The following is a 27010-nucleotide window of genomic DNA, read 5'->3' on the forward strand; positions in this document are numbered from 1 at the left end:
CCTTCAAAATTGACATTTCCCACTTGTTGAGGGATGCTCTTAATCTGTCGAAATAAAAGTGCCTTTTTGGATGTGGCCTTCAACAGGCACATTTTAGACATGGACTTCATTGCAAGTTTGGTAGAATTCCAGTGATAAAACTGCCGGAATACCACCAAATGGAATTACTGTTACCGGCACTTGGCCTTGCATATTTACTGCAGGATTACAAGTGGTGGTAGTTTGTGTAAATCCCTATTTGTTTTAGTCCATATGACTCCATTGGGAATTTGGTGAAATAACCGAAGCGGTGATTCCACCAGTGGTAGTTCTGCAGATTTTGCCAATTTTATGGGCAGTACAGGGGAGGAAAATCCTCCACCTCACTGCCAAAACTGTTTTAAGGCGCTGTGGTAATGCAGCGATAATGACATTTCCACCACTTTACCACTGGTTTTTAATGCACCGCCTTACTCGTAATGAGGCCCATAGAACCATAAAAATACATAGATTCTAGGTGAACACAGGTTACTCTGGCCTCGCACGCTCATCTCTGCAGTATGCTTCTATATATATTTGTATTGTATATGTTTGGTATATGTTTGGTGTCAACAATTGCTTACACCAAAGCGCCAAACATCAGTAAGCAAAGACGGTTCAATAACAAGAGCAAAATTACAAACTTTACATAAAAGACAGCTAATTGTGCTGGTCTTCATACAGGAATGAATTTGAGGACAAGAGGGGAGTGATTTAATAATACAGAGAGGACGTTTGTTGAAGTGATTAGGTCAGAGAAGAGCAAAAGAACAGAAACGAGATTGAGCACAAGGAAGAAAAGAGACGGATAAAATAAACAGAGATTGTGGTCTAAAGGAAAGGGAGGGAGATTAAAAAGAGATCATAGCAGAAAACCATAAAGGCATTTTATGATGATACATAGCAAGTGGAATAATAAGCAAGATTCAAAGAGAGTACATGGGGGTAAATACAGATTCAGGAGGAGAAATATAAAATAAAAGGCAACTAGAAGAATTGCAGCTAGAGTTTCAAGGAGCCAGTTGATTAGCAGGAAGGCCAAGAAGAAGGGCAGAACAGTAATTAAGACAATGATGAGAATCTTAGTAGCTTGAAAGGAAAGAAAGTGAGGTGCTTGCCAGATGTTAAGCAATTGAAAGTGGATTTCCAAACAACTGTAGAAATGTGGAGAGAGAAAAGGAGGAGACAAGAGGGAAAAAGAGAACCCCTGTCTTGGACAGATTAAGGCGGAGATAGTGAAATCCAGGACTGAACAGCAAGTAAGCAATCAGATAGAGAGGAGTGAAAAGACTCAGTGAAATCAGCAAAGGAAAATACAATATGGGAATTATCCACATAAAAATGATAAGAAAAAACAAATCAGACAATAATAGAGGTTAAAGAAAAAAATAGGTGTATAAAGACAAAAGAGACGTTGAGCAAGAACACCATACTGGTACACCGTACTGTAATGTGATATTAAGGTGAAGTCGAAAAGATGGGACCAAAACCATAGTTAAGCACCAAGCAGAAACCACAAACCTGTCTGACAGAGAAACATAAAAACACATGAAGATACTGCCTCCAAAATGATTTAAAAGGAGATCATTCACACATCATTTGGAAAAACACATGTGAAATAGAAATTCCAGTGTGGCTAATAACTAACTTGCTTACTCTTGTTTCAGAGTCATAATTAGATGTGTGAATCCACATGACACCGACGGTCATGCAAGTGCCAGCATAATTGCTGTGGAGCTAGATAAGTGGAAGGGTAGGGAGGCAGATCACTAAGTGGGATAATGATCTTAGTGAATGTATTACTGGAGAGTTTTAACAGTCTGACCAGAAAATACGGATAGAAAAAAAGGAGTTTCAGAGATTACCTGGAACAGAATGCTTGGTAGCACCTGTGCTGCTAGGCTGCAGGGCTGGCCAAACGTGATGTACATGGGGCCTCATTTTTAAAGCTGTCATGTGATCAAAGATGACTGAGTGATGAGAAACGTTGAGAGATGAATAGGTTGGCTCATCTGCCATTGCCTCGTTTTCTTATTCCTAATTTCTACTTAAATTTTAAATGTTGCACAAGTAACAAAGGTCACCACCAGGGATACCAACTGTCACCAAGATGATCTCTAGATGTGACTGCATTATTGTTTACACAACCATAATTTGCACACGATACATGTGATGTATTGAGCACATCAATGAGACACCCTGAGATGATATTTGATGCCATGCTTAGATATCAAATCACTCTCTACTGCTAGTAGACATTTAAATGTTATGAGGCTGTTCAAAACTTTCTTGAGATGGGATCGATAAGCTAAATAAATTTACCTCAATGACATCCTCCAATAAAGGATTGAGATTTGTCTCACAAATACTTTTTTTCTCTTTGAAGGTTCTGTGTTCAAACAGAAAAGAGGCACAGCAATGGGCTCATGGTTTCCCCTTTTTATGCCAATGCTGTGGTTGGCAGATGGGTGCAGGCAACGGTCAGAGGAGAGGACAGCATGAGTGCAGATAATACATCATTTTGTGGCTTTAGTTAATCAAATACAGTGAATATAAAACTCCCATATGAATGCATAAAGGAGCCCATAAACGTCCTTGATTTATCGTCAAGGTCTGTATTCTATTGCAAACCAACAGACTGTGATACACTACTTCATGCATAGAGGGCACATGTAACATCTGCAAAATTGAACATCCCTTATAGAGAGTAGCATCAGCACGACTTAATTGCAGTATAAAACAGAATTATGAAAGGCCAGCTATTGCGAATCGTAAGTATTTTAAAGAAAATGGATAGCCCCAAAGTTGCTTGAACAAAGCTTGAGATAGGGTCAAGATGATTGACAGAAACAATCTGCTACAATCGAAGATCAGAACGAAAGGGAACAATGCCAGCAGGTTTATATCAAGATGTAGTGCATCAGAGAATGAGCGTAGGAAAATAATGAATAAACATTGGACAATATTGCTACATGCTTTGAAGGTTAAGCAAGTAGTGGGGGAGGTGTGTTAATTTGGGTTTCGAAAATTCCCCACTTTGAGAGATTCTCCTCTGAAGGCACAAAGGTTGGCTCTTGGCTACAAAATAAAACAGTAGGATTCTTATTTAATAATTGTGTGGTGACGTGAGCTTGCACTGAGATTGAAAGAATATAGGGATGGGAGTGCAAGAAATTGTGGGGTATTAAGTCAAGTTATTTCTTAATTGCAAATCCCCTTTCATTGCATACATACTTACATGCTCACGTCACAAGGTGTGCATCGGTAGCACAGTTCCGTTTCTTAAGATATGTAGTATACACTATGCAGAATTTCATCATAGTAGCCTTAGTAGGTTCTTTGGAGCACAGAGATTAGTATGGAACAGAACAGGTGGAAACAGGGTGCACATAATGAAGCAAATGTAAGTGAGGATGATTGTCAAGCTCTGTTCACTCCTGCTGAAAAGTAACACTATTAGTGAAGGTATTTTGAGATAGTTAGATTCTTGCAGTTGTGGTAGTGCCCCCTCCCCGATGATCTGTTCTCACTCACCATGTAGATGAGAAAGTCTGATAGAAAATGTTAGATAATGCTCATTATATTTTCAAGTGCAGTAGAAATGTTGAATGGATCGTTGATACGGTTCACATTATGTCCTACAAAAAGGTGGCAATTGTGTTATTATGTTTCTATGGTAACAAAAAGGAACATCGGAACAATGGGATTTTTCAGCTGAATTCATTCTTTTTCATTGGGATGACATGTTCGAGTGAAAAAGGGAATTGATACATATTTTTGAGGTGGTTCGTCATGGCTGTGACTTAAATTAACTGTTGCTTTATACAAAAATTAATTAATTTCAATGCAACCATTACTTTTGGATTTACTGTACCCTTAGCTCCAGTTCCCTGTTTTGGATGCTCGATGTCCTTTCTACCCTGCAACACCACAACCACACCTCTGCTCAATGTATTCTGCCATCTTGGATTGCGTCCACTGATTCCATCATCATCGGACCGTTTTCTGCTGGCTGGCTGCTTCTACCACCAAGCAGTGGGCATACATTTGCTTAGGAGTGGTCAGGGTCTCTCTATGGCCCTTCACTGTTTTTAACCATACACTGTGTCTTACTGCATTTTATGTTTTAACACAAGATACTTATTTGACATTAGATATATTCTAAGTATGATTTTCCAATTAAGTGTATATTTTTCAGGATGCCAGTATGGTGTATTATGTTGGTCATCTATTAAAAGGGACTACACTTCACTACCAGCCTACCTCCTCCCTTGAGTTAAGCCTAAGCCTGACTGGTCTCCCGAAGCTACCACACTATAGAGTTTGGCCTTTCTTTTGGCCTGTCTTGCATTTATGTTAGATGGTTTTACATCAATCGCTAGAGGGCTGTGGAAAAATCTCCCTACCAGCAAAAATGTGGAACATTGCAAAGGGTGGTAGAAGGCTAGTTTAAGGCATAGTGAGGAGGGTTAGAGAAGGTAGAGTGACGCATAATACAGAGGGTGAGAGAAGGCCAGACCAAGGCATACTGCAGAAGGTGAGATAAGTATAGGGTTGGTCATACTGTGGAGTGTGAAAGAAGGAAGGGGTGAGGCATACTGCATAGGGTAAAAGAAGGCTAGGGTGAGGCCTACTGCAGAGGGTGAGAAAAGTCTAGGTTAGGTCACTCTGCAGAGAGTGAGAGAAGGTTCATGTAAGGGACACTGAAGAGGGTGATAGATGGCTTGGATGATATGTACTGCATATGGTGTGAAAAGGGTAAAGTGAAGCATACAGTACAGAGTGAGAGGAGGCTATGTGGAGACATACTGGAGAGAGTTAGAGAAGTCTAGGGTGAGGTATACTGCAGACAGTGAAAGTGTCATTATTTGAGTCAAGCCGAGTACCAGACGCCAACCCACCACCTTCTGCAGGCAGAAGGGTACACTTTTCTTGAGGAGGCATCTTTAGGAATAAAAGGAATAGATTGCTATGTGATATTCCTTGAACGCCAACACCCTATCTCAAGATCCCTGCTTGCCTGTAGCAGACGCTGTGGCTACTTCCCCTCTCCTGGTTCTCATGACCAGTACCCTTATGCAACCTGTAATCAATTATGCCTTCTGAGGTTATACCGTAGATGGGGGAGCACATTCACCATGCTGTTATCAAATCTTAGAAAAGTGGAAGTAAGAGGGGGACAGTAAGGGACACTGAAACAGGTGTGGCAGAAAGCAGTGCCACCATGCAGATTTGTGTGAAAATGATGAATGCCCTAGTCTTAGCCTAGTGGAAGGAGACAGACCATCTGGGAGGTAGATCCCACATGCCGTGCGGGAAGGGCGGAGAATGCCCAAGTTCTGAAATTCTTTCAGGGACACTACAATAATTTCTAAGAGTGAAGGATATATTTGTAATGATAAAGAATCACCAACTCTCAATAGATCTTCTATACATACAATCTGATAGAGCTGGTTATTTTTAGTAAAGGTGGTATACATTTAATGGCCAGTACATGTTTAATGAGATAGTACTGGCATTGCTCAGACGATCTGTCAGTGATAGTACTAGTAAGTGATGTGCAGGTTAACAGTACTTAACTTATCTGCAGTGCTCCTCGTCCTTTATCAAAACAGCATCCTAACATCTCAGCATGGCTGAAGTAGTTTACTGGGGGGGTACTTTGAATTGGTAACACTATGGCTATTCATCTAATTTGACAGTACTAAACATTTCAGTAGACCCTCTAAATTTGTAAAAGGAAAGCCACTATCAAAGTTGTGGTGCCCATAGCCTCACAAATGCAATGGAACCCAGGGTGAGCTGGCCAGCTGATGGCGGCAAGTGGCACTGCTGGGGGCCCTGCTACTCCAGTAGTCCTGCAGTGTTCTTGTTTGTCTTCACATGTTTTGTACCTATTTATAAGTGACTTTCAGTCATAGTAATAAAGTGTACGTATGCTTGCATGGATGGTTTTTTTCATGTGGGTATGTCTGGTTTATTGTATCACTAATTGGCGAATGCGGTGGTGACTTTTTTCTCTTCTCTTCTTTTATTCATTTGATTTTTCCACTTTTCTGCACTTATTGAGATGATATTGAGACTGTTTTAGGAGTTAAAGACGAGTGTATATATATATATATATATATATATATATATATATATATATATATATATATATATATATATATATATATATATTGGATAAAAATGAAGTAAACAAAAAGGAATTGTGAAAATGAAAAAAAGCCCAGGAGTATCTTACTCATGCAGATATTGGTTGAGAAATACAGGTTTAGTAGGTGTGTGTATGAGTGTATGTGATCTGTGTGTGTGCCTGTGCAGGAATGTGTTTGGGGAGTAGTTACATCATATTTATTGTGACAGTGGGGGCTTATTTTCTTTGCGCACATTAATTAGAGTACTATATTTGGAATTCATTAAAGTGAGCTACAATGAACATGCTGGCATAGATTGGGTCTGCAGATTCATGAAAGTGATTTGTAAAGACCCTCTGTCATAGATTGTGGCCAAAGCTTCATGAAAGTGATTTACATTTACCATACTTGCATAGTTGTGGCCACACCTTCATGAAAGTAACTTACAATCTAAAGGTTGGTATTTGTGGGTACTGTTGGTGATTTAGCATCTACTGCAATGTTATATGTTTTAACCGGGAGAACCAATAGCAAATTGAATGTCATTTTAACCAAATTTAACCCATTTTCTCAAAAATTGTGCTGAAAAAATGCATCTCATCATCAAGTTTATTCAGAGATGCATGTCGAAACAATGCATAAAACCATTACAGAATACATACAAATTTTAGAGCATAAAAGCATGGCATTGGGCATCACAAGTTGCATGTAAAAACAATCCATAAAACCATTACAGAAAACACACAAATGTTCCACCAGAAAAGCATAGCATTGGGCATTGCAAGGGGTACAATAAGTGGAAAAAGTAGCGAAACAACTTCCTTGGTCAGTGTATTAGAGGGGATTTCTTAGTTGGGGCTATGTATCAAGCAGTCGTTTTCTGTCACCCAGTAATATTATTAAGTATGCAAGTAGCGACCAGCCCATTTGCGGTGTGCTTACCCATAACAAATAAGTTAGGGCAGGCTGGTATTGCACAACACCCATTTACCTTAGTAAAGGTCGTATAAGCAGGTTTCTTGCTTTAATATATGCAGGGCAACACAGAATCAGGTGCGCCTTATCCTCATATAATGCTTTGCAGATTGGACAGGATCGATCTGCACCCCCTCGGCCACAACTTCCTTACATTACCTAGGTCTCCCGCTCTACTCCTGGAGCCACCCTCTCCTTCTGGCATTAAAAGCTGCGTCTGCCGCTGGCTTGGATATAGTAATTGGACTAGCCTTGCACAGTGGTGGCTGGTACGTTTGGGCACAAAGTGACAAGTACAGGCCCCCTTGTTTTTAGACTAGGTCAAGGACGTACAGTTTAATTAAAAACGTACTAACATTTTTCACCTGGTGTGATGTACCCGTGTTGCAACATGTTCATCATGTGCACTGCCCATGCATTTTGGCCCACACTATCCTGGGAGTCTCAAGCGATCTGCACTTCTTCGAGGAGCGTGGGGATCCTCTCAGTAGAGCTTGCAATGGGCCCACACATTTTGTGTTATGCCACTAAAGACAGCACCATTTTTTATAAGCAAAGCTGCAAGGACACTTGTGCACCCTTTCCCTGTTTTTTTCCCCCTGTAGTAACATACCCATCCACCTGCATACAGTGGACATTTGAAAGAATAGGCGAAAGGTAATGCAGAAGTCTACCTGCAGCAGGATATACACATTTAGTTTACACAATGTACTTCCAATACTTAAAAGTCACATGAACAAACAACAAATACCACACACACACACACATACACACACACCTGCAGTGCTTTTACCAAAGGTAAAACAAATTTGTCTGTAGCTCAACCAAGTAATGGTGTTTTCAGGCTTCTGGTTCACAGCGCGGTTGGTCTTTTCTAATGTACTTGAGTCAGTGCTTAATTTGTGGGGGTGGTTGCCGGTGCCCAACACCGGCACTCTTTTTTGGGGACCGGAACATGGCTGGGGCACGCGAAATTACTTTGTTTGTTCAGTTTCCAAAGTTCCAAGATCATAAATCATTCCGAGACTGCTCTGCGGCTCTGCTTGCAGTTGCAGGCCATGGCTGGCTGCTGGGCCTGGGAGTATAGCAACAAAGAGCCAATGGAAACCAACATTCTGTTGTTACTATGCAGTATTTGATACATTCTGTATAGTAACACAGAATGTACAGTTTTCATTGGCTCTTCATCTGAGTCTCCAGCCAGTGAAATTACATGATGACGTGTGGGGGTGGATCATGTGGGTCTGTTGTTGTTGCCGAGGCAGGCCACCTTCACCTCACGTGGCACACTTGCTTTGTTAAAGCGTGGTGTGACTCGTGATGAAGGAAAGCCTGCCCCTGCACGTGTGGTCCCGTGCGCGGCTTACTTGCAGGCAGCTTAAGAAGGCCTGGCTGGCTGGCTTATTGTGCGGTGTAAACTCAACTCAACTCAACTCAGTAACGTAACGGTAGGTACTAAGCCCCCGCAACCCCCTAACTTTGACTGCGGCCAGCCGGTGTGGCAAGCTGTGGTGACTGGCTCATGCAGGAGGCAGGCAGCTGCTTGCCTGCTCCGCTCGTCGTGTGCCCGCGGCCACCGCAGGCTCAGGATTTGACCCGAGCTGGCAGGCAGGCCGCGGGGCAATGCGAGCGGAGCGGTGTTATGGCTGCTGCTCTTAGCATAGTCCTAGCAGTGGGATGGTACGGCAGCTGGGTGTGTGCAAATGTTTTCTGGGCTTGCCAATGGGCCTGCCCTGCTCAAAAGGTGGCTCGGCAGGCAGGTGCGACGAAGGGTTAAACATTAGTTACGCCCTGGGTCATGGTGAGGGGGCCACGGGTGTTATTTGGATAACCTGTGACATCTGTTTTCCGGGGGAATTAATTAGGCTAGCGCGTCAGCCACGTTAATTTAAAGCCATGTTGTGAATTGGCCGTTCATGGGCAGTTGGGCATGGCTGGCGCTGCCGCGCGTTGCATTTGATTATTTATGTTACTGCAAAGTTGATGGCTAGTTGCGCATGGGACATCAATAGCTCAACGTGTAGAGCATCAGTCTATCAGAAACCACATGCAGGGTTCGAGCGACCTATTATCAGACATGTCGCATTTGGCCTCCTGGACGCACGCCTTTTCAGTTTTCTGAAAATGTTTTATAAAAAGTGCACCTGTGGGTTTAGTTCCCCCCCCCCCGACAGATGTATCTTGACAATTATCTGTTGGTAGTTAAGCTCAGCTGTGCATTTTCTCCATGCTGGAACAGCCATTGCAGGAATAAACTTGGAATCTAATTTTATTTATTTATTTATTTTGCAGCCCGATCGCCCTACTGGCTACTAGTGGCCATGAACAAGATGGGCGGTTTTAATTAAGCTCTCTAGCAAATGGAAACAAATAATGTTGTGGGACTGCAGTCTAGCATTGCAAATGAATTAATATTAATGCATTAATATCCGTCACCTCGATTAAGGTCATATGGGAAATGGGCGCCATAACCGTAGTTTCTTTCAAAATCAATTGTGCATGGGGTTTGTTATTACAATCACTGTAGTGATGGCCGGGACACTTTAAGTTAGGATGTTTCATTCGGATTGCTTTGCGCCTGCTCCCATTTTTCATTCAGTGTTAAAGATCCCTTCTTTGGTAGGATTACACGCGTGGGGCAGAGAGGCATGTAGAGTTTGTTCCCCATAGGCGTCACTATGTCTTGGTGTGATTTATTCATGCTTGTTTTCCCCAGCTGGTGTGGGTGCCTAAGTGGGGGTGGGGAGCACGCCAGCATAGCACTATGTGGATGGACACCAAGCCGCACTCGTTTTAAGACCATTTAGCCATATGGATTACGCCAGGGGGGGTTATTGCCAGGAACTGGAATGAGAGGGGTTTATGTGCTGCGTTACAATACATGCATGGATTGTGATTTGCTTCGCTCCTTGTTCCATCCAATGCGGTGCACAGGAACAACAATTTTATTTGGCACAAGTTTTTGTGCTTAAGGGGCTTCGGCTGGTAAAATAGCTCAGTGAGTTGAGCGCCCGCTGTGCCAATTCGGGACCTGCCATGTCTGTCACAGGTCCAAAAAGGAATTGCTGTATGGGGTGGCCCAGTTATGGCAACAGTGTGTGTGTGTGACGAATTTAGTTTTAAGAGGGGGTTTTTATCACGGTCCGTTCTACCGACACTGCGAGGGAGGTATATAAAGGGTTGAATCAGCCAGAAACCTCCTATTTATTGTCTCGGTCTGCTTAGAGAGAGGGCGCAGTCTCACGGGGGATGGCAGTAGAGCTCCATGCCTGCAAGTTAGGTGGCTACCCTACCGTTCACGTCATTATGCAAGCAAATATATACAAACAATAATGGCACTAAATGGCCATTCTGTGTTATTATACTCTTGTCAGGTGCCACTAATTCGACCAGGCGATTATTAAAGATGGTGATGGTATATATCAGTGGTTCAGACGTTCATCTTGGTATGTGGCTTTCTTTTTAATGTGTGGTGGATGTGAGCCGGCATCAATGACGCATTAATATTTTTAGAAAAAATGAAAATGAAGCAGTTGAACATGTCAAGCGAATTCATCCCCATCATCCACAATATTGCCTTGTGCACAGTGCAGTTTAGCACCAGTGGAGCAGAATAGCCAAAAAATGCAATGCAGCACCGCATTTTTCATTTGTGAGTTTGTGACACTGGTGCAGTTGCCCTAATTTGGCCCCCTGCCGGTAATGATCAGAAAGGCCAGAAGGGGGGACTCAAATAGGCACCGGGACTTAAAATGCCTTTTCAAACACAATGAACGATTTATCGATAGCAACATTTACTTCATGGAACACCGAATAATGTTCAGTTTGTGCACTTTGGATGGCAGTGGCGCATTTGAATAGTTAATCTGTATAATTCACCAATACATGTAATAATGTATACCTTCATTCATAGCAACTGAGATTTTAGTTTGGGGAAAGTGAGTCTTTAATGTTGCTTTTTCATGCACACTGTGCAAGTGAAATTGGTCAATACTGCCGACAGCACGTTGCACTAACACTAAGTGATGAAACATGCCAACGGTAGCATACAAAAGAGACCCCCGTTTCCCTGTTGGACCAGGCCTTTGGGCATTACCTTATTGACATTTGGGACAGTTGAGTCTGTGGGCGGGGGTGAGGAGGAGCAGGCGTTGCTAAAGGGGGGATTGATTGAGGGGGCTATAACCCCACTCTTTTGCCTCTGGCATTTTTTGCACTCTTTTGCCTCTGGGGTTGCCGGAATGCTGGAACCACTACACCTACCATAACAAGTGTTTTCCAACTTTAAAGCATTATACTTTCTCAACCCATGTGTGCCCTTCCCCATCCATCCCACTACTAACCTGTGCCAGCAGTTGCTCATGCAGCGTCAAACATGTGACATGAAGCAGCAGCAGTGTGATGGGCTGGTGGTGGGCCGATCTAAGTCTAGAGCCTATGGGGCCAATATTTTTTGGGGACTGGCCCTTATTTTTTTTACAAATTAAGCACTGATTTGAGTCCCTGCCCACCATCCCTCGGGCATCAGGGCACTAGTTACAGAAAGTGCAAAGTGACAATCCTAAGATATGCAAGAGGCAGAGCCGCGTCTCATGGTACGGGGGGGCTACATCAGTTATACAAATGAGCGGTCACAATCAGGTAGATGCATAAACTGGCAGAGCCACGCCTCATGGCATGGAGGCTACATCAGCTTTATAAATGAGCGGTCACAATCAGGTAGGTGCATAAACTGACAGTGCCGCAGCTCATGGCACGGGGGCTACATCAGGTATACAAATGAGCTGTCACAATCAGGCAGGTGCATAAACTGACAGAGCCGCACCTCATGGCATGGGGGCTACATCAGGTATACAAATGAGCGGTCACAATCAGGTAGGTGCATAAACTGACAGAGCCGCACCTCATGGCACGGGGGCTACATCAGGTATACAAATGAGCGGTCACAATCAGATAGGTGCATAAACTGACAGTGCCGCACCTCATGGTATGGGGGCTATATCAGTTATACAAATGAGAGGTCACAATCAGGCAGGTACATAAACTGACAGGGCCGCACCTCATGGTACGGGAGCTACATCAGGTATACAAATGAGCCCTCACAATCAGGTAGGTGCATAAACTGACAGGGCCGCACCTCATGGTACAGGAGCTATATCAGGTATACAACTGAGTGGTCACAATCAGGTAGGTGCATAAACTGACAGTGCCGCAGCTCATGGCACGGGGGCTACATCAGGTATACAAATGAGCTGTCACAATCAGGCAGGTGCATAAACTGACATAGCCGCACCCCATGGCATGGGGGCTACATCAGGTATACAAATGAGTGATCACAATCAGGTAGGTGCATAAACTGACAGAGCCGCACCTCATGGCATGGGGGCTACATCAGGTATACAAATGAGTGGTCACAATCAGATAGGTGCATAAACTGACAGTGCCGCACCTCATGGTATGGGGGCTATATCAGTTATACAAATGAGCGGTCACAATCAGGCAGGTACATAAACTGACAGGGCCGCACCTCATGGTACGGGAGCTACATCAGGTATACAAATGAGCCCTCACAATCAGGTAGGTGCATAAACTGACAGGGCCGCACCTCATGGTACAGGAGCTATATCAGGTATACAACTGAGTGGTCACAATCAGGTAGGTGCATAAACTGACAGTGCTGCACCTCATGGCACAGGGGCTACATCAGGTATAAAAATAAGCGGTCACAATCAATCACAGCCAGATTTGATTTTTTATCAGGCAGACAAGATTTTAACAATTTAGGCAGACAAATCTACCATAGCTAGATCATATTTTTAAATGGATATGCAGATTTATAGCAGCTTGGTTTCCAGGCAGTATGCAGCAGTATAGACAGGCTAACAAAGACAGGGGACACTATTTGAATCAATTATACAACTAAATGAGAATGCGAGTATTTAAGCACCCAGGCACCAGGATGAAGCAACCTAGCGGTAACTCTACAGATACTGGGAGAGTAACATTTAGGGAAGGCAGGATCTGAACAGAGAAGGTGGATCCTGGTGGACGGGGACGAGGCAGTGCTGGAAATGTGGAAAAGGAGAAGAGCAGGGAGAGTCGGTGCGCTCACATAGGCTGAGAGAACATATAGCGATCCAAATGAGGCAGGGTACATGTGCCGACAGGTGGAGGGTCGAGGAATATAAGGCAGGCTAACAAATATCATAGGGGGCAGAGGCTTGGTCTAGGATGTTGGCGTCACACTAAGGGAGGACATAGGTCTAAGCAAGTGGGTGGCAAAGGAACCAATCAGAGTTCAAAGAGGATGAACAAATTGGCCTGGGGTGCCAGAGGGAAGACCAGAGGCGTGCGCTTACCCATTTGGTAATATATGAAACATAAGAAAATACAAATATTATGGGGGTAATTCGTGGATTATTTGCGCCAAAAGAAACGGGATTTGTGTGCCATTCTGCCCGCAAATCCCTGTTTAACAAATGGGGATTTGCGGGCAGAATAGCGCACAAATCCAGATTTTTTCAGCGCAAATAATCCATGAATTACCCCCTATGTATCTTGCTACCCTGTGTGAATAAAATAGCCTTTTCTGTCACCCGTGAATACACTTTCTTTCTTCAATAAACTTGTCATGCAAAGTAGGGTTGCCTATGCCAAAAAAAAATTATTCGAAAAGGACTGGTCTAACACTATTGATCAGATTGGATCTTATAAATTGTTTAAAGAATATCATCTGTTCACAAAAAAGCGTTTACCCAGATACGACTACATCACGATATTTCCGTGCAATCATACACGCAATGTCTTTCTTCGGTTTAAATTTAATCTATTTTACACGAAAGACAGAACTACGTCCTGGGCCAGTAGTACGATGTACAAAACGAACAAGAGTTGTAGATTTCCCGCATGTAATGAACAGGTGGAAACGCTAAAACATTTGATTTTATACTGTCCGCATTTTAAAGATCTTAGAACTGTTTGTCTTATGGACTTTGTCAATACCAATTGTACTGATTGCTTACCACTCCTATGGGCTCGTATGATGCAAGGAAATCATAAACCGATTACTTATGCTCTAACGAGATTTTGCAAAGCAATAGAGAAAGAACTCAATAATTACAGTAATCTGAAGATATGCATAAATGGGATGCAAACTGAGAGAAGGCAGAAAGAATTATTAAAATGCTAATGTCCTCGTTTTCCTTCATTTTACGATGTAAAGAGGAACAACATTCCCATTTCCTCTAATGTAATGTTATACTTCGCTTGCTCTGGCGAGTCCACATTTCTTGGATATGCTTTTATATGTAATGTTGTTTTTACATGCTCTAAGACATATAATGTAATGTTTGCTTGTTATTTAACATTTTGTCAAGGTTCTGTTACGTTTGTAGTAGAACCATACACAAATAAAAAAAAAATAAAAAAAAAATACAAAAAGTAGGGTTGTACTGGAACCCGAATTTAAATAGTTCCGACAAATTCGGCATTGTCCTAATAATTTATATATTAATCCCACCACAAACAGAATATTTAAATCAATGGTTTCCCAAATGCTCACTCAGATAAAATAGACAACTGTAATATAGAATTCTACCTTTAACATTCAGAAATTCGATTCTGTCTGACAACACGTTTGCATTGTTTGACACAAATGCATTTACTGCAGAAGCTATGCTGGTGTACATAGCTGGCCTAAAACAAACAACAATTGGCAGTGTCTGATTGCTTTAACCAAGTCTATTTAACTTTAGTTGGAAGAATACAACTTTCCGACCAACAGAACTCTGCAGAGAGCTTGCCGTCTATTCAGCATGTGCCAGATTACTAAAATATTCGAGGGTATGTTCATTATTATATGTAGATAATCCACACATACATACCTCATAAAGGGCAGACCATGACGTGACCTTGAATAGACATTGAGGAGGATGGGCCCAGTCCGTTAGGATTGAGTTTTTTTTCTGGGTAACAATGATTATTCCTCATTGAACTCCTCTCAATGGGATTCAGGCAAGCTGGCAAAGAGACTGGAAACCTACGTCTGATTGGCTCACTGCCGGTTGAAAGGAGTGTCCGCCCTACTCTGCCCCCATGCCCCTTCATCAATCAATATTGTTATTTTCACCATCCTGTCACTACACCAACCTCAGTGAACTTGTACCGCTGGCCCCACAGAGCACTCTGATTGGTTGCAACTCCATCTAAGGTCTGGGGCTGCAAACAGAGAGGGGGAGTAGCAGTGCCAGTCTGACTTTTTTAATGTGTGCCTGCAGGCACGGACAGACAGTGATGGTCTTTTTATCTTTCCAGGCCTGCCCAAGCAGTCCAGCACAAAAAAAATGTTTTCTATATGTGCAAATGTGACATTTACAGATATAAACATTTTGTTTTTCTTTTTTAATAAGCAAAGGCATGTTTTCTGCCTAGTGACCCACCTGGCCAGCAACCCTGCCCCAAGCAGGGCTTCACGCACACCTCCCTTCGTTGCAGTCCCACCCTACGTTAGGCAGCATTTGCCTCCCATGGTGGGGGCCCGGGGCACATGCACCGTTTGCCCACCCATAAAAACGCCTCTCCACTTGGCACTTGGCAGACCCTTAGCAAAGGCGCACACAAATTGTACAAGCAAACGCTTGGCTAAGTGTCACACAAATGACTGTGCATGAAACAGACACTCCACTGCATTAAGTTCCAAAAGCTGTGTAAATCTACACCTGAGATTCCATTTCTGTGTCCGTGGTCCGTGCAACAATATAACTTTGGTTCTTCTCATAACAAAAGCATCTCACACTTCAGGATCTCTGGCTTCAGTCACCTCACCGGAACTCTTCATGTAAAGGCACAGAAAGTGTTTCAGGTCTTATAATCCGCCTGGCAAGTGGCCACGGTTCCCTATTCACCATCTATTTGGTGCCACGTCAATCTCAGCACAGCAAGTCCCAGCTGCCCAAATCTTGGCAGTGCAATAAAAGTAAAAATGCTTCATGCCTACTGTCGGATAGGTGGGTCATGGTTAATTCACACATCTCTGACATGGAGCATGCCTGCACTTTGCAAGTTTGAATACCCAGCAGGGCCGCCTCAGCCCTTCAACCTTCTGAGATCGATGAAATGAATATTAGTAAAGTGGGTAGTAATGACATCACTCAGCAGTGGAAGGAATCTGGTATGCATATTTATGTAGGTATGTTTAAATTAGATAGTGCCATTATGTGGAAATATATATACTAACTATGGGTCAGGAGTCTGACACCACTTTGTGAATGTAAACTCATTGGGCCAGATTGTCAAATAATAAGGCAAATGAAAGGCGTGCAGAGGATGCCCTCGTTTCATTTCCGCTCATTTCTGAAATGCTCATGTCACCTTATTCACAAAGAAATAAGAGCACAATAATACAATGTATACATCTATAAAAATGATCATACTGCATAAAAATTAAGCAGTAAATCAATTGTAGGAACTCTGTCCTACAATCCACAATCCAAAATGTAGTTCCATTCAATCAATGTGATTGCTATTAAAAATCTAATAACTGCAATAATTAAAAAGGTTTCATGTCCGGCAGAGAACCTATACCAAAATTAATCAGTGGGGAGCCAGTCAAGATGGTGCACAAACCTCTCATAAGTAGTACATCGTGGCAAGTTCAAAGTAGGATCTTCCACCAGAAGATGATATAGTGATTCTATGGTCCCCATATCGTTACACTGTAAGCAGAATGCAGACAGAGGTTTATTATTGTGAATGCTGATAATGTCCAGGGTTTGAAGGAGATTTAAGTGAAATCGCAAGAACCGCGTTCTCCAGAATTCATTAGGAAATTGCCTTAAGTAACGTGGGATAATTGTGCAGGCTTTTCCGTGCTTAAAAGAACTAGTAAGTGTTTATAGTTTCATGCGTTAGTAATGGTTCCACCCCCAATCAAGTTTGCAAAGTCTTCTTTTTACACTTATATAATCAGTCTTTAGATTAGAGGAAGCTAGACTCAACAAATGCAAAATAGTATCACAATGTTCTATATATTGGGCCATAACTTTTATTTTTGGATTATGCAGTATCCCATTAGGGTTACTAAACAAAGAATGTTCTGGGGATCAAGCAGTTCTTTATAAAGTTGGAGCCTTTTCCAATAATACCAGCAGTTCAGTGATTCTAAGGCCAACTCATTGCACTAAGGGCACTCATTGGGATGACATTGGGCATGCACAAGACTTTTACCCAGATTCTACTTTCTATTTTGTTTAGCTGTGTGGTAATTGGCTGGTGGAAAACTTCAAGACCGTACAAGAGTGAAGGAATAACCTTTCTTTTGTAAAATCCAATCAGATAAACTACAGAGAACCCCCATATGATCTATTTTTTTCTCAATTTGAGAGCACAATATGATCACATTATTCTTTAAATGATAGAAGGTTTCATTTTATTTGGACTGACTCTAACTGTAAAAGCTAAATATCTGATTTCGCTGGTAGGCAACATTTGCTTTGAGTCCACTTGCCAGGTAGACATCCGTTTCTTGGATGTTTGGGAAAACCTAATGATGGTAGACTTTGTTGGGTTTATCTTCAAGTCGTTGCATTTATTGAAGAATTCAATGCATTTATGAGGTACTGTAAGCCTATCTGTGTGTGATCCATTAAGCTGATATCATCAGCATAGGCTAACCAAATGATTTTTATCGGACCTCTGCGAGGAGATATAAAAAATGCTTTTTTAACGTTTGGTTATTGTTTTTCATTATAGCAAGACACAACATGATATCATTCAGCCCCCTTTTCAACCTCCCACCCCCCTTCACCCGTCCCAGCCCCCCATAATTCCAACCCTGATCTCTAATCCCATCTATTGAATGTAATGGAGTATACATATACATATCTTGGAAATTCCCATTTTTCATAGTATCTAGTGTATAATTCATGAGCGGTGCCTGTGAGCTTGTTCCTTCAGGGGGGGTAGATCATCTGGGGATGTTTACAAGTTTGTGAGTAGAGTGCCCCACTCCATTTCCCGGGTTACCAATTAATTGCTTCTCCTTTGTTCATGCACTATTCCTCTTTCCACCGATACCCATTTCAATAGGTTCTGTACGCATTGGCTAAGTAAGGGCCCCTTGCGGCACTTCCAGGAGATGGCCATGCAACATCTCGCTAGTATGAGAAGGAAGATGACTATCTTATTCATATGTTTCCTCCTTTTACCCCCGTGAGAACACCATATAAACAAATCTTGGGGATGCATTCCAACAGTATGCCCAATAAACTGTTCACTCTGCAAATTAATGCATGCCAAAAACAATCTATTATCAGGCACTCCCAAACCATGTGCCAGAACCCGGCCGATTCCCTCTTACATTTCAGGTATGTGTCTGTGTTATCCTTACCTATCCTATGTAACTTCTGAGGGGCTATGTAAGCACGGTACAGAATATTGAATTGGACCAACTTAAAACAGACATTTCTTGAAACCTGGCTGACTCGGGAACAGATCTTGTACCACAAATTCTCCTTGATTGCCTCCCCCATATCCCTTTTCCCACTTTCCCTTCGACTTCAGTTGGGGTATTGCCCTGTAATTCTACATAAGTTGTTATATTGCGTGCCGTTATAGGCAATGCTTCTTGTAAGGAATCACCAGCATCTGCTATGTTCAAATTGAAAATGCAGGGGGCAACTATGTATCCCTGCCTCAGGCCATTTTAAGTTGGTAGCTTCTTTGTTACAGAACCTTATCGATTCAATCTTATTGAAGCCTCCCAGGCTCTTTGCAATGCCCTTGCCTCTCACTTCATTCCAAAAGCCCAGGACATCCTGTCCATCCTCTCCACCCCAGCCCCTCCTCTCCCCTCTCCATCTGTGCTTGATGACCCTCCTTTAACCATCCCCCTCCCAGCCTTATCGTCCTTTCCTCTTTTCTCCCCTGACGAGGTAGCTAGACAAGTCCGATCTATGAAAGCCTTGTCAAAACAGGTTCATCCCTGTTTCTCTTAAACCAGCAAGGACCACATTGACATTCATTGACATGAATTTAGATTGGCTGCAGGTTATAGAGGGCAAGTTCTGGCGTAAGTTATTGGGTGTATCGCAAGGAATACCTATGGCAGTTTTGAGACTTGAACTAGGGTTGTACTCACTGAAATCTATTGTCCTCAAAAAAAGAGCAGAATTCTTTGTTAAAATTCAAGTGAATACTGCTAATCCGCTTATGAAATCATTGAGAGAAGATATCAATGGGAACAAACAGGTTAAGTTCAGTGATGAAATTATTACATTGTTTAGGAACATAGGGTGGAAGCCACAGGGGGGCAACAATTTTGAAGCCTTGAAATTCCAATTAGGAGAGCGATTAAAGTTATGGGACTGGCAAAATAACTTCAAACACTTAGAAAATCTGAGAAGTTATGGATTTATAACACATATCCTATATACTTATAATAAACCTCAAGGATATCTAAATTTGTGTCCATCTGATAACCTTAGACGTTTCCTATTACTATTGTGCATTAATCGTTTACCGTGTTAATGGTGAATGGTTGTGAATGAGCAATCCCTGAAGCTGAACTTTTCTGCCGGATTTGCAAAAGGAGAACTGCACCTGAACCTGCCAGACATGTCTTAGTGTTATGCCCAAAATTAGGCTCACTATATATCAAACATAATAGCAGTTACGTTCACCACCTGAATCACATCAAGGACGATGAATTTTGGTATATGTGTTTAAACACCCTAAATGCCAGTCTACATACAGCGCTATATAGAGTTTGGTGCAACATTAATAAACGATTGAGCAAAAACTAAGTATGAATACTATAACACATGCATTGTTACCCAGTACTAGCTGACAAGGACAACCGACAGAGTAACAACCTATTAGCCATGAACATCACAAGGTCTAATTGTCCACCAGTATGGAAATTATTTATATTTACGGGGGTGGTATCCTGTTATTATTACACTGTGCAGTAATGAAAGACATGTGTAAGTGATGAATAGGAATATGTGAATCCATGAAATACATCTGATATTCACAGTATTGATCTATAGATGGATGTATATATTAGCAAGCATATTTGTTTTTTGTTCTGTCTAAGTAGTTTATGTCTCCTTTGATGACTGTCTTCCTTTCATTACAGATACCATTATTACTTATGTATATACCTAGAGAAGATGAATTTAGATTTTAAGGATTGATTTTATGTTTTCTTGTATTTTTCTTTAATACATGTGTAAATGTTTGTTTATAAAACTATATCACATTAAAATAAAATAAATAAAACAGGTGCATCCCTGTTCCTCTTAAACCAGCAAGGACCACATTGACACCCTTGCTCCGACCCTTGCTGATTTTTGCAACCATTCCTTTGCCTCAGGATCCTTCCCCTCCCCTCTGAAGCACTCCCTTGTGCATCCTCTTCTCATGAAACCCATAGCTGATCCTTCTTGTCCATCTAACTATCGCCCAATTTCCATTACTCCCTTTCTGGGCAAACTCCTGGAAAAGTTGGCCATCTCTCAGCTTAAACTTCATTCCAATTCTGTTGGCTGCCTCCATGACCACCAGTCTGGCTTCAGAGCTGCCAGAAGCATGGAAACTGCTCTCCTGAACATCTGTGAAGATCTACTATCCAACCTTGACTCTAACATTCCCTCTGTCCTCATCCTCCTCGATCTCTCTTCTGCCTTTGACACGGTCAACCATACCATCCTGCTCAACCGTCTCCTTGAAAACCTGGGTATCACTGATCAGGCTCTGGCCTGGCTGACCTCTTTCCTCTCTGATAGACCCTCCCAGGTCCAACTTGGGTCCTTCCTATCATCTATCTTCCTCTCTACCTGTGGTGTTCCCCAGGGGTCTAACCTCTCACCCTGGCTGGCAACTCTCGCCCACTGCATTGTCATTTTCTGCTGAAATTTCCAGTGCTACGCTGATGACACTCAACTCATTTTCAGGCTGGCCTCGGCCACCTCCTCTCCCTCTTCCATCTCTGATTGCCTAACTGCCATTCAAGATTGGTGTGCAGCCAATTATCTTTGTCTGAATGCCAGCAAGACTGAAATCCTCCTCATCGGCACACTTTCACCATCCTTTCCCTCACTCTCTGGCAGGCTTCCCTTGGCCCTCCTCTGACCTCACCTGCGAGGCTAGGAACCTTGGGGTCATCTTTTACTCCACCCTTTCCTTCTCCGCCCACATCTCTGAGGTCTCTAAAAAGTCAAACTTCCTACTGCACCTCCTCAGAGGTACTCTGCCTTTCCTCTCCTTCCCCCATAAACTCATGGTATCCCAAGCTCTGGTTCTCTCCAGGTTGGACTATTGTAACAGCCTCTTTCTAAATCTACCTGCCTCACCTCTCTGCCCTCTGCAACTAATCCAGAACAGGACTGCGAGACTTGTCTTTGGCCTCAAGCCCTTGGATCGTATCTCTCCAGCTCTGAAATCTCTCCATTGGCTCCCAATGGATGCAAGGATTAAATTCAAATCCCTCTGCATTGTCCACAAGGCTTTCTGGGGCCTGGGTCCAAAATACCTTCAGCTATCCCTCCCTCTCGAGCTCTTCGCTCCTCTACCTCTAACTCCCTAAAGGTCAGTCGTTTTTCAAAGAAACGAGCTGGGGGTAGATCTCTGTCTTCGTCAGGTGCCTCCCTCTGGAACAGCCTCCCTGCCACTCTAAAACTTGAGGAGAACCATATCTGGTTCTGGAAGCAACTCAAGACCTTCCTCTTTTCTTCTGCCTTCGCTCACCCTGTCCCCTGCTGATCTGTTCTCACTTGGCACTGTGCACCTGGCCACCCTCTGTCCTCCGGGCCCAGGTACCTGCTCACCCTGCCACCCTCTCGCACTGCCTCCGGGCCACCCCTTGCACTGGGGTCTGTATCTGTACCCATACAGCCCCCCCCTTTTTCTTCCTGCACTTATCAGACCTACCCTGTCTGCTGCCTTAAACCTAGCACTTGCAAATTGCTGGCTGCACTACCACTGTTTGTTGCCTTTATTATTTATTTATGTATTATTATTTATCTGTTTCTCATCGGCTTCGCACTTTCCACTTCTCCCCCCTTCTATGCACTTTTCCCCTCCCCCTCTCCCATGCACTTGCGCGTTCTCAATGTCACTGGGCCTAGTAAGATCACTGTTTTGTTCTCCCCTGTTCCCCTTCTTTTGCCATGTCGCGCTCTGAACACTTGTGTACGAGCACGATAGAAATAAAATATCAATATCAATATCGATATCAATTATTTGTACAAACGTGTCTTGTTGTGACGAATCAACTTCCAAGAGCACCAGTGGCCCAGGGATGAATACCAGTTTCTAAACCATCAATCAACCCCACACCTCTAGTGTGATGCTGGAAATGCATCTGAGGGACAGGGCCTCTGAATCCTTGTCCTTTTTCTGTTTTTACCGTGTGTTCTGTTATGTTTTCTGCCCCGGAGTCCATGTGGGACTCCTGGCAGTGCAGCTCTCTCTTTTGGTTTGGTGAACAGACCCATGGGATACCCTTATGGCACCCATGGGTAGGGGTACAACCCTGAGCCCCTAGTGTATGTTTTTGGGCACCTGTGGGTGGCCCCAGAGCAGGGTATGGGCTGGTGGCAGCTCCGCGCTGAATATGACAGGTGCTCCGGGTGTCCTCCATTTTGGGATACCCAGGCCCTGCCATTGGGATCTGTTGATTCCTGATAGGAAACAAGATGGCCCCTGTGGCCTCTTGCTTTCTATTGCCTGCTATCTTGTTTTCCCAAAGTCCTGGGAAGCCCTGTCTCTGTCCCTTCCCCCTGACTGGCTGTTGGGTGGAAGTTCCATGTATGGTATTGTTGTGAAGGCCCAGCTAGACTGACTGGAGCCTTCCCAGTGACTGTATGTTGTGGGTACCTCCTGTGGGTGGGACCTGGGTGAATGGGGTGTGTGACCAATATACACTTCTTGTTGTGGTTGTCTGGTTTCTGGCATGAGAGACAAAGACTGAGACAGCCCTGCCCGAAACTGGCCTGAATGCAGTGTGTAGTGTTGAATGGCTGGGTACTTGTCCCAATCCACATTTCTTGTTGTGAGTGTCTGGAAGGGAGGAGTGTGGCCTGAATGCACTGTGTGCCTGATTGGCTGACTGACTGCATGAATGCCCTGCAGTATGATTGGCTGCTGAGTGTGTGCCAGCAGCGTGGATGAGAGAGAGGATAGTATATCTGGGGACCTCTCACCACTGGAAAAGTGTTCAGAAGGGACCTTTGGTTGAGAAGCGACCATTGTGCTCCTGAAGCAGCCAGGGAGCTGAGTCTCCACTCTACGAGTAACTGGAACTGCTGATCCTCGACGTCCAGCTGGAAGAAGAAGACTTGCTGTGGCATTTGCTTCGACCGATCTGAAGGCTGACGAGATCGTCGAGGGCTGACCCGAGAGAGGACCTGGTAAGGTGCCCTCTTCCCGTGCTCCGAGGGACCATCGAGCACCGCTCCATCTTCGCCGAAGCGCCCTGGAAGACAGACCCTCGAAAGGCTGTCGACCCGAGACGGGACCGCCGAGGAGATCGAAGTGAAGCACCCGGACATCGACGCCGTCGAAGTCCATTGCCGTCGACCAGGGTTCGCAGGTTTGTGTAACCGCTGGAGGCCCGTCGAAGTTGTGTTGCCCAGCCGTGGGAACCACTTGACGCCGTGCCGCCGACGACCGGAGCCGTCCGCTCCTTTGCCTAAGAACATTCAATCGAAGGACTCTCTCGACCGCTGCGTCGACCGCTTATCCTGCCGGAGAAAGTCGAGGACGACCAACGCGCCGAGGAGAAACCTGCCGGTGGGTTTCCCGCCACCCAACGACCTCAAAGACTTGGACGATTCGACGCCCTTGCTGGGTTCCCGTCTCTACAATCTTTGCGGTCCAGAACTATTGTCATCGAGGTGCCCCGCACACCTCCGCCTTGCAGGACGCCGACGTCTCGACGCCGACGAGCACCGCTCCGACGAAGCTGCCGCCTCTTCGACATCGTTCTACCTCGTTCGTCGACGGACGTTCGACGCCCCGTGCCTCCCGCTTGAAAGGGAAGGCATTCAAGAAGGGCCGTCGATTCCCCGTCGCCGAACAGCGAGTCCCTCGACGTTTGTCGACGCCTCTTCGAGGAACTCGACTCCACCAGGTACATTGGGGGGATAAAATCATTATAGGAGAGAATAAGACTTACAGAGCAATATATGGACTGGGCTTGTGCTATATCTTTCTTTACAGGTTGCCCAGGTGGGGGGATCTCCACACAGAACTGTGCCCAGTGGTAGGGGCCAGTATTCTGCCTATTGCTCAACCATCTTGTTTTCTCTCCTCTCTCTATTGCTGGTTTCACTCTATTGGTCTGTGTGTCATTGTACTGAATTGTTCATGCACTTCAATGAGATCTAGGGTGGTACCACTTTAGGATTGTAAATATTTGTCATTGTAGATTTTGCCAGAGTACAAAGTGAGTTATCATGATGAATGTACATAACCGTAACTATTGATTATATAAAGACTGTGTTTCTAACCAATACAGAGTGTGGATATTCCTTTGTGGGGGCTTGGGGATACACTGTACTTAAGAACCAGCCTGCATCACCTCCTGAGAAGCTAGGCCTTGATTGCTCGACCATTGCTACCGAATAGAGAATCTTGGCTGGGGTCTCCTGTGCCTCTCCTCCACCATATAGGGAGCGGAAGTACAGACACCCCCCACCGGTCGTAGAGGCCCGTCTCTCACACTGGTGGCAAGCGGTGGGATGCTTATGGTTTTAAGAATCAGTGTATAACCGTGCCACTTACAAAGGATATTTGCCCTTTATTGAATTAAGGTTTAGTTGTGTACAAGGTAACTGCATTACAAACAATGGAGTCTATTGCGAATGGCAAATTAACTCGGATGAGCTTGGAGGCTCTCCAGAGTGCTTGTGAAGCTAGGGAGTTAGACTTTGTGGATAAGTCTAGGGCTGAGCTGATAGCTGCCCTGGTGGACTACCAGACTGATAGTGAAACTCTTGATGAGGGGGGGAATGCAACCAATGAGGACTCTGCCCCTGGGGTTTCAGCTGAATCTGTTTCTGGGAATGCCGCCATTCCTGCTGCCTCTGTTCCAAACTCCAGCAATTCCTTAGAACTTGAGTTATTAAGGATGAAATTGGCCTTTGAATACCGCAAGTTGGAAATAGATGCTGAGCTTAAGAAAGAGGAATTGGCTCAACAAGTGGAGCTCAAGAATAGGGATCTTGAACTCAAAAATAAGGACCTTGAACTCAAGAGCCAGGACACTGAATGTCAGAGGATCCAGCTAGAGAAAGCTAGAGTGGAGACTTCAGCTAGAACCAGTGAGAGTGTCAGGTCCCCAGCCACCAAGTTTATGAAAGATTTGGTTGGTGTATTTGTGGAGGGTTCGGATATCCTCCAATGGATTGAAGCGTTTGAAATGGCTTGTGAGATTCATGATGTGGATAAAAGAGATTGGGCGAAGTGTTTGTTAAGCAGAGTGCCTCAAACCGGGTATGACTGTATTCTGAAGCTGAGTGTGGAAGAAAGGGGTCAGTACGAGTGTATGAAGTCTGCTTTGATTGCCAAGTTCGGCAAGACACCTACCCAATACCTTAGAAGGTTCAGGGATTTTAAGAAAAAGGAGAATATGTCTTGGGTTGACTGGGTGAGTGCTGCGCACATGAACATGATGGGGTGGATCGATGGATACAAGGTTAAGACTTTTGTTGAATTGTCCCACCTCTTGTTTTTTGAGCATTTCTCTGAAGCCTGTTCACCAGAACTGCGTCAGTATGTGGCTGACCAGAACATTTTGGACCCCTTTAAGCTGGCTAGGTTGGCTGACAAGTGGGTCTCCCACCGGGTGTCCCCTAAGGACTCCAGTGGGAAGGACAAGGATAAGGAGAAGGGGGCCTCTCAGAAAGCTGAGGAGTCCCCCAAGCAGTCACAGTCGGGTAAACCAAAACCTTCCTCTCCTAAGACCCAAAAATCTAGTGGGGATAAGTCATCTGGGGGTGGGAATAAGAGTAGTGGTCCACCTGCTGCAAAGCAGGCTCCCAGTGGTTCCAGTACCGTACCCCGCACTCCTGGCGCTTGTTGGGACTGTGGGGCTCTGGATCACAAAAGGGGTGACCCCAAGTGTAAAGGTAAGGCACTTGGAGTACAGGCTGTCAGCCTGACCTACCCTTACCCCGTGTCTGAGGTGGAGGCCACTGTCCTCCCCTCCTCTGCCGGTATCACATTTGGTGCTCCGGTGGAGATTTCCTTAGTGTCCCTTGGGGCCTGGGATCAGTATGCAGAAGTACTGGCGACTATCCCACAGAACACCTGTAGATTTTTGAGAAGTGTCCTCTTGAATGGCCAGCCTTCTACTGGTTTGAGAGACACTGGGGCAAGCATGACAGTGGTGGACAGGACCCTGCTCAGGCCAGAGGACTATGAAGGTGCTCCTCTGCAAACCACCAGGTTAGCTGGTGGGCCTCCCAAATTATCACCTGTAGCCTTAGTCACACTCATGATTGGCGACAAGACAGCGAAGCTTCCTGTCCTGGTTCAGGACAATGTCCCTGCTAACATTTTGTTAGGGAATGATCTAGTAGAGTTGGGGTTGATCTCAGATGGTCTTTCCATGACTGCTGCTGCCGTCACTAGATCACAGGTGACACCGGGTCTGGCTGTGGGTCAGATACCCGAGCCAAAGGCGAGGCCTAAGGCAAGAAGAAGGAAGACCAAGAAGGCCACCTCTGTGGAGGGAGCACCTTCTCTTCCTGCTGTTCCGACAGCACCCATTGGGATTCATGCTCAGGACGGGCTGGGTCCAGTGGAAAACCCCAACTCAACTCCTTTGGGAGAAGAGGCAGAAGACTCTCCTGTGGGAGAGGTTCTTAACCCGGAGG

General features: G+C 44.3%; 1 protein-coding gene across 6 annotated transcripts in view; it reads left to right on the top strand.

Moving 5' to 3' along the window:
- Positions 1 to 27010, top strand: part of LOC138576134 (uncharacterized) — a 466688-nt gene that overhangs the window by 302036 nt on the left and 137642 nt on the right. The window contains exon 7 of one of the 6 annotated variants that reach the window (XR_011303959.1): positions 3899 to 5963. The exons of the other annotated variants lie outside the window; for them this stretch is intronic. The gene's annotated coding sequence lies outside the window, so the exon portion shown is untranslated. Of the gene's footprint in view, positions 1 to 3898; positions 5964 to 27010 lie in introns of those variants that run through there. 6 annotated transcript variants of the gene reach the window in all.

The sequence above is a fragment of the Ambystoma mexicanum genome, chromosome 1p (genome assembly GCF_040938575.1).
Source record: "Ambystoma mexicanum isolate Mex_15411 chromosome 1p, UKY_AmexF1_1, whole genome shotgun sequence".
Taxonomy (NCBI): Eukaryota; Metazoa; Chordata; class Amphibia; order Caudata; family Ambystomatidae; genus Ambystoma; species Ambystoma mexicanum.